Raw genomic sequence first — 8,058 nt, 5'->3', positions numbered from 1 at the left:
ATAGTGTGATTCACTTAGCTAGATTTTAATTTTATCAGTATGAGTTAGTCTTAGAAATTAGAGAATTTTAAAGCTGGCCAACCTTAGACATTGTTTAGTCCCGCCCCCCTCATTTTATACCTGAAGAGGACTCTGACATTCAGAGTTTCAGGAAGTTAGCTAAGGTCACACAGACAGTCAGATATCAGACCAGGTCTTGGCACCCATCCCAAATTTCTTGTACTACCTGGGTTCCCTGCGGAGGCCTCGTGCTATCTCACATAAAGCATTCTTAACCATTATGGATCCAACACAAATTAAGAAACAACTTTAAAAGCCCTCCAAAGTAACAATAGGAAAAAAAATCTTACAATTGAATGCCATTGTTTCTAATTTATAAATTTTTGGAACACATCTTATTTGATTTTGTAAATATTCATTGAGCCCTGTGGTAGGCAAAATTTTAGGGTGACCCCAATGAACCATTACCCTTGTATTCCCTCCCCTTTGAATATGGATGGAACTTATGGATATGATGAAATATCCCTGCTGTGATTATGTTACATTATAGTACAGGGCAAAAGGAAGATTATCCAGGTGGGCCTGGTCTAATCAGGTGAGCCCTTTAAAAGGAGAGTGTTCTCTCTCGCTGGCTGCAGAAGATGAAATCAAAGAGATGTGCTCCAGCTAGCCTTGAAGGAAGCAAACATGCTTCCTTCCATGTTGTGAACTGCCAACAAGCCAAGAAACTGGGCAACCTCTAGGAGCTGAGAGTAGTTCTTGGCCAACAGCCAGCAGGAAAATGGAGACATCAGTCCTACAGCTTCAAGGAGATGAATCCTGTCAACAATTAGTGATCCTAGAAGAGGACCATGAAACCCAGGTGAGAATCACAGCCCTGGCTTACACCTTGGGATCAGCACAGTGGGAATTTGATCAGAGAATCCAGCCACACCACGCCTAGACGTCTGATCTGCAGACACTGTGAGATAATAAATGTGTGTTATTTCAAGCTGCTAAGTATATGGTAATTTTTTACACAGCAGTAGAAAACTAATAAAAGTCCCTACAACACTGAAGCACAATGGAAGGTGGTGGGAGTATAAAAATGAATAAGGCACAGTCTTTGTCTTAGAGACACTCACTGTCTTGGGCAGTGGAGAGAGGAAAGTTAATAAAGCACTACAACATAGTGCTGTGAGAGCTGGAGCTGAGACATGTAAAAAATGGTACAGCAGCCAGATGAGGAAACTGGCAGGAAGGCATCATAGAATTAGACTTAAATTAGGTGAAAAATAAAAGTGTGGAAGGGAATGGCATATTTAGAAAATGTCGGGCGGCTTTGTGTAACTGGAGTGAAGGCGAGGGAAGTGAAGAACATGAGACTGATAAAGAAAGGTTGGGGTTCACATTGTGAAGGACCTCAGGTAAGGTGGTTTTTTTCCCTGCAGCAGTATCCTCCCTTATTTTCTGCCCTCATCCAGAGTCAGCCCTTCTGTCTCCTGATTCCTCAGAGGTATCTGGCCTCTCTATTCCAGCCTTTCTCAGTCTTCCTAGTCCTCAAGCATGCTAAGCTCAGAAGTCCCCCGAGTAGCCCTGCAGGACATTCACATCTTTAATACAACCAGGGGTGAGAGGGCCATAGAGAGGATCGCCCTCTCATGTATCTTGGCACTGTGTGTTCCTTTCTTCCTGCTCCAGACAGCTTGAAAGCTATGTGGGCCATGTCCTAGGGTTGTTGATCAGAGAGTTTCAGGGTCTGCTGAGCTAAGGAGGAGAGAATCCATTGGTTCCCTTCAGAAATCAGGGCTGGCCAGAGACGCTGTAGGTTTGGTTTTTGGAGCAATTCTTGCTTGAATATAGCCATGTGGTCATAGGTGTGTAGGATGTACACAGACTTCATCCAAACAACACATTTCTGACATTAGAATTTCAAACAAACAAAAATCCACCACAAACTTAACAGGGTGTTAAAACTAAAGTGTTGGCTGAGGCACCAAGACACACAAGGTGCTACATTCCAAAGGAAATACTAGATCACATAAGGACTGTTGGATATTTGGAGGATTTTTTAAGAGAAAAATGTGCTCTCACCTCCCACCAAAGCAAAAGCTTGAGGTCATGTAATGTCAAGAAAAAGGGACGTGAGTGGAACTCATCAGAAAGCCTAATGTATGTCTCTGGGTAGGAAGAACATGGTGGTTAAGCTCCCTTCTGGAAAATCCTGTGAAAGAGGAGCTTGCAAGCACTTCTGGTGCAGAGCGAAGGAGGGAGGCTGCTGCCCTGAGTTTGCCCAAGGAAGAAGGGAAGAAAGGGAGTGTGCGTGTGTATCTTCATGGATTGATGTGTGCCAAACGGGAGAGAGGGCTGGCTGGGGAGAGCCTTGGGTGCGGGCAGGCCTCGGAAGAGGCGAAGCAGAGCAAGACTGGCTCCTCAGGGTTGAGGAAGTAGGCGGCTGCTCAAGTGGAGAGCGCATTGGCCTGAATCAAGGAAATGGCAAGTGAGACAACACCAGCTATGAGTGCAATCTCCCAAGAACCTGCAAAAGTCTCTGTGAAATGTGGTCTGCTTTAAATGTTTCTCAGGCCCAGAAAGCTGGAGGCCATCTTACAACGTCATCACTCAAGGAACCACACTCCTGCCCCTCCCTGATTCTCCCACCTTGCCCCACCCCAGCCCCAGAAGGATCTTGCTCCTGCCAGGAGCAAGAAGAGCAAGACCTTCCCCTTCCACAGCTGCCCACCTGCAAGTGACTTCTCACTGGGATAAGGGTAAGACTTAATTTTCAACCAAGTTCCACATTATATAACACGGGAATAGATGCACTAAACAGTATTTAGAGTGACCAAGGACTGTCTGTTGCTTAAGAATGCTTGAAACAGTCCTAACACTACCTAGTTTTTATTTTATCCTAGACAGAGTGAGAAACTCCCCAGTGAATACATTTTATAGGGATAGTGAGAGACATAAATAAAAATGCTTCCTAATTGTATTCCATATTCAGAGCATTGATTACATGTGCCTAATGTTTTTTACCTAAAGATCTTCAGTGAATTTAATTATTCTTATTTGAGAGAGGAATGTGGTCATGTGACTAAGAATCCTGGAGACTTTCAGTAATCCATCTGGTCCCAACAGCTGGCAAATGGAAAGGCAGCTATCTAGAAACATGTCATCTAAAAAGGTGGTTTGATTATCCCACTGTTGATAAGCATCAGACAATGTTATGTCACTTATTATAGTCATTTTCCTATGATATTTGTAGCAGCAATTACTTTTCCTTTCTAAAATTATGTTTAGGGATTGATTTGTTTTTAAATAAAAACTGATTTTGACACAAGAAGCTCATAATATTCTCCCAGTCCCAAAGGAAATAGTGATATAACCTCTTTTTTTCCTAAGCTAATGCTTTAAAAAGAAGTGGAATTAACATTGAGTTTGGGACTGCATATTGCTGCTCTTGATTACAGTGCTGCTTTCTTCCAGATGTCTCATCATAACATCATAACGGCTTACCGGAACACATAACTCTTTGGCCAATTTATTGAAGGAAGCAGGGGTTCACTCAGATGAGGGTTATTTTGTTTGTTTGCTTATAATAATGCAGAGACTCATAGAAACCTGACAATAGGAATCACAGTAGGGCCAGGCCTCAGGAAATACTCTTAGAGAGCCACAGAAGGGATGCAATGTACAACGTAATAAATATAATGAACACTGCTGTATGTTATGTATGAAAGTTGTTAAGGCAGTAAATCCTAAGAGTTCTCATCACAAGGAAAAAATATTTTTTTCCTTTTTCTTTTATTTTGTATCTATATGAGAAGATAGATGTTCAACAAAACTTACTGTGGTAATCATTTCATCATGTATGTAAGTCAAATCATTATGCTGTACACCTTTAACATTCAGTCCTATATGTCAACTATATCTCAATAAAACTTGAAAAATAAAGCATTGGATTAATATGAATTTTAAAAATTCTATTAAATATAAATGGTAATTTTTTTAAAAAAAAGAACCACAGAAACTGAGGCAGCACCCTACTCACAGTGCCTCAGCTTCTTTCTTTTCCTGCTCTCATCTTGCTCACCGGCTCCCCTCCTTACTCACAGTATCTGCTTTCTTATAATCCCAGCTTGCTTATGCCCACCATTCCTGCTGACCTTCTGTTCAGCAATACAGTGATCCTAGTCTCTCAACTTCTCTATTCTGAAACTCCAAAAGAGGAATTTTACTCAACTTATATTTTACAACCAGCCACCCAAATCATATGTTGGCTGATCAAGCCCATAGAAAGAGCCACCCTTGGATCAGGCACCCATCCCTGGCCTAATCAGCTATGGTGACCAAGCTCATGTGGTATGCAAATCATAGTCACTGCCCACTCAGCAGAGCCTGAGGGCATGGCTGGCAATGATCAGCAGCTCTGGTACACATCCCAAAAGTTTAAGAGCATGTCATTCTACCATATTCAAGAGAAGTCAAGAGTTTGGTAAGTTCATCACTCCTACTCATGGGAGCGATAAGGATTTGAACCAGGGCAATGGGAGTTAGAAAGAGATATTTAGGAGTCAGGTTGACAAAACTTCATGACTGACTGGAGGGGGTAGGGGAAGAGTAAGTAGAGAGGAAGCATGAAGTCTGGGATGGCTCCCAGTCTTCTTGCTATGGCTATTGAGTAAATCTTGGCACTTCCCATTCCTTGGGAGTATAAGAGGAAGGTGAGGTTAGTTTTTGGTTGTATTTGGATCTAGATGGGAAAGGTGGGCTGTGCTTGTGAGACCTCCAGGTAAAGATTAAAGCTGGAAGTTCAAATCAGAGGTCTGGGCTTGAGGTACAGATTTGAGAGACCCCAGAATATGGTAGGAGCAGCACTTACCTGGCAGATGAGAAGAAAAGCAGACTAGGACCAAGTCCTGAAGGGAATACCAATCTTGACTGCATGGGAAGAGGAAGGGCCACTGAAGGAAAATAATAATGAAAGGTGATAGACCTAGGAGTGGGAAAGTTCATCTAATTTGTATTATCCGATTTCTTTCATTATTTGATAGTAGTAGGGACTATTCTAAGCTCTGGGGATAGAGCTTAGAAACAAGTTAACCTAGGACTCTATTCAGGGGCTTGCATTCTAGAGGGAGAGACAGACAATAAAAATATCACAACAAGAATAACAAAATAAAATAACCTATATTTTGAGGTCAGAGGAGGAGTTTTTCCTCAGAGTAACTGACAGTATCAAATGTCAATCCAGCTAGGATGGGGACTGAAAAGAAGATACTGGATTTGAAAATTAGGAAATCAATGCTGTGGTAGGTTGAATATTGTGGCCCCCCCCAGCAAATATCCAGTACCTAATCCCTGGAACCTGTTAATGTAATATGGAAAAGAGACTTTGCAGATGCAATTAAGTTAAGAATCTTGAGATGAGGAAATTATTGTGGATTATCCAGATGAGTTCTAAATGAACCACAAGTGTGCTTATAAAAGGAAGAAAGAGAGGGATTTGACTACAGAGAGGAAGCAGGAAATGTGCCAATGGAAGCAAGAGGTTGGAGTGATGCATGAAAGGGGCCCTGAGCCAAGGAATGCAAGTGGCCTACAGAAGCTAGAAAAGGCAAAGAAACAGATTCTTCCCTAGAGACTTCAGAAGGGGTAAGCCCTGCCAACATCTTGACTTTAGCCCAGTGAAACTGCTCTCAGATTTCTGGCCAACAGAACTGTCGCAGAATAAACTTGTGTAGTTTTAAGCCACCGAGTGTGTGGTAATTTGTTTCAGCAGCAATAGGAAACTAATACAACAGATAACTTGACCTTATTGAGAACAGTTTTGGTGGGGAGAGGGAAGAAGACGTAGACAAAGAAAATTGCATGTGGATGATGAGTGAGAGGTTCAGAAGAGATGGCAGGGTACATATCTTCCAGGAAGTTTTCAAACATACCTCAATTGACCCTCTAAGAAAAAGCATTAGAGAAGAGCTGAAGACCTGATGAACTGATTAGCTCAAATCCCCCAAATGGTAAGCAGTGATGGGCAAGTACCATAACCCCTTCAATCTATCTTAGAAGAGCTAAGCAACTGGGCAACAGAGTTCAGGGGCTTCCAGAGCAACCCCGACACTGGAGAGTAAACCATGGCAATCCATTCTAGTCTGCAGACATGCACCAGACCCAAGACTCTTGCTCACCACAGAGACCAGAATACTTTGATACTGTGAGCCAAAGTCCTGCATCTGGCACAGATCTTATATCTCTCCACTAACACAGAAACCCATGCCAAACCACTGAGGTAGAGCCAACAGAGAATGGCCTCATCTGGCCAGTCTTTAATTTAGGCACTGATGTTTCACATTTTACCTCCCCTTTCAGGTTCAAAAAGAATGACCACCAAAGCCACAGTACTTCTGAATTCTAAAGCCTAGAGGAGCATAGAGCTTCAGAAAAAGGGGGAAATATTAAAATCATACAAAAGATGGAGAACAACTCATAGGAGCACTGCCAACCAATAGATTACACATAATAAGAAGAATCCAGCCATAGGCATCCCTTCCTCATGCCAAAATGTTATATTTGAACAATTCTTGATGGAAAGTTTTCTACCCTCAGAAACAGGGTACAGAGCATATTAAGTAGAACTTTTCTTAATGATTCAGAAACATGAAGAAGTAGAAAGGATACAAGTTAAAGGCAAGTTCAGCCTAAGGTCTCATTGTGCTACTCACAATGTACCAGTGTGACCCAACTCCCCTGAGAAACATTGATGGCCTTACTGCAGCATTGTATTGTACAAAACCCCAGCAGTGATCCCACGTCCTCCCAACAAGGTCAGTCCATGCTCTGCCCACCAAAGCAGGAGAGAGAGAGAAACAAATCATTAAAAAACACTTTCCTCAAAACTGGGTTAAAACATACAATTGCATCATGGGACTAGTTTAACTATCAGTTGGCAAACTCCTTTACTCGAGACAACTTATTCCTTGACCAGGTAAGGAAGGTGTTATTGTATGTTCTTTGTCAGGAGCTTAATGCCAAGACAAGAAAAATGGGCATCTATTTATAATCTGGGTAATAAAGAGGCATTAGAAATTGGGGAAGAACTGCCAGAGGACCTAAGATTCAGGAATTAACTCCACCTGTCCCTACATTTTCTTTGTAAAATTATCTTCAAAAAGTAAGGCCAGCATCACTCTTTTAAGGTTGGGGGAGATTAAGACATTAGGAAACCACAGTTTGTGGTATTTATTCCCATTGTGATTGCTGACTTCTAGTATCAGCCTTTTGTTCTGCATGACAGCTCCCGTCTTGCAAACTAGCAAGATTCCTGAATGTGGCAAGGATCCTGCTCTGTGAAGCATTTTCAAGTTAGAGTTTTTTTAGTAATGTCACATTTCTCTAAGCCAGTAATAAAGGTTGAGAGGGCAAAGGATGCCATTGAGTTCTCACCTAATAGCACAAAACAACCTCCTAGCTGGCAGGTGCAGGCCATACATCCAGGGTGATTATGACCTTTGAGCTACAAAAGTATTTTTTTAAATCTCTTTACCTTACCAAATAACTTCGAAAGATAAAACGCAATTTAGAGATTAGCCCCCCCTTTTGCTCTATTCATTTAAAGTGGTGTTTTCTATTTGTGTATATTGTGACTACATGGAAAATACAGTATTTCATTTCTTGATATTTTTTATAGCCTGTATACAAAGTGAGGTCAAAAGGATGCCTTCAAGAGAAAAAAAGGACACTACAATCACTCCAAGTAAATTTTCCGGGAGGAGGAAGGAAGAGTGGAATAGATGATTACAAATACTTAGAAAGAAGCATCACTTTGCTAATGGTGCAGAGCCTACAATTATGTGAAATTCCCTACTTAGACTTTTTAGTTATTCTGAACGTTGAAAAAAGCTAAATGATGGGGAGGAGAAAAAAAGAAAGGGGCAAATTTAAGCATTCAATGTAAGGCGTTCATTTAAATGGAGATGGCACCTCACCATAAGGGGGCAGTTAAGAGTCTGATAATCCTGCTGGTATCCTATCGTCAAATCATTTTTTTTTAAACCATGAATTTGGGATCCTTAAAAATCT

General features: G+C 41.5%; 1 long non-coding RNA gene across 1 annotated transcript in view; it reads right to left on the bottom strand.

Annotated features, from left to right (window-relative positions):
* LOC308616839 overlaps positions 1-8,058 on the bottom strand; it is a 136,868-nt gene that overhangs the window by 123,343 nt on the left and 5,467 nt on the right. The gene's annotated exons all lie outside the window — the stretch shown is intronic.

Source organism: Mesoplodon bidens (assembly GCF_964165515.1).
Source record: "Mesoplodon bidens genome assembly, chromosome: 4".
NCBI lineage: Eukaryota > Metazoa > Chordata > Mammalia > Artiodactyla > Ziphiidae > Mesoplodon > Mesoplodon bidens.
The sequence above is the reverse complement of the archived record's forward strand: the minus strand, read 5'-3'. Positions and strand labels throughout refer to the sequence as shown.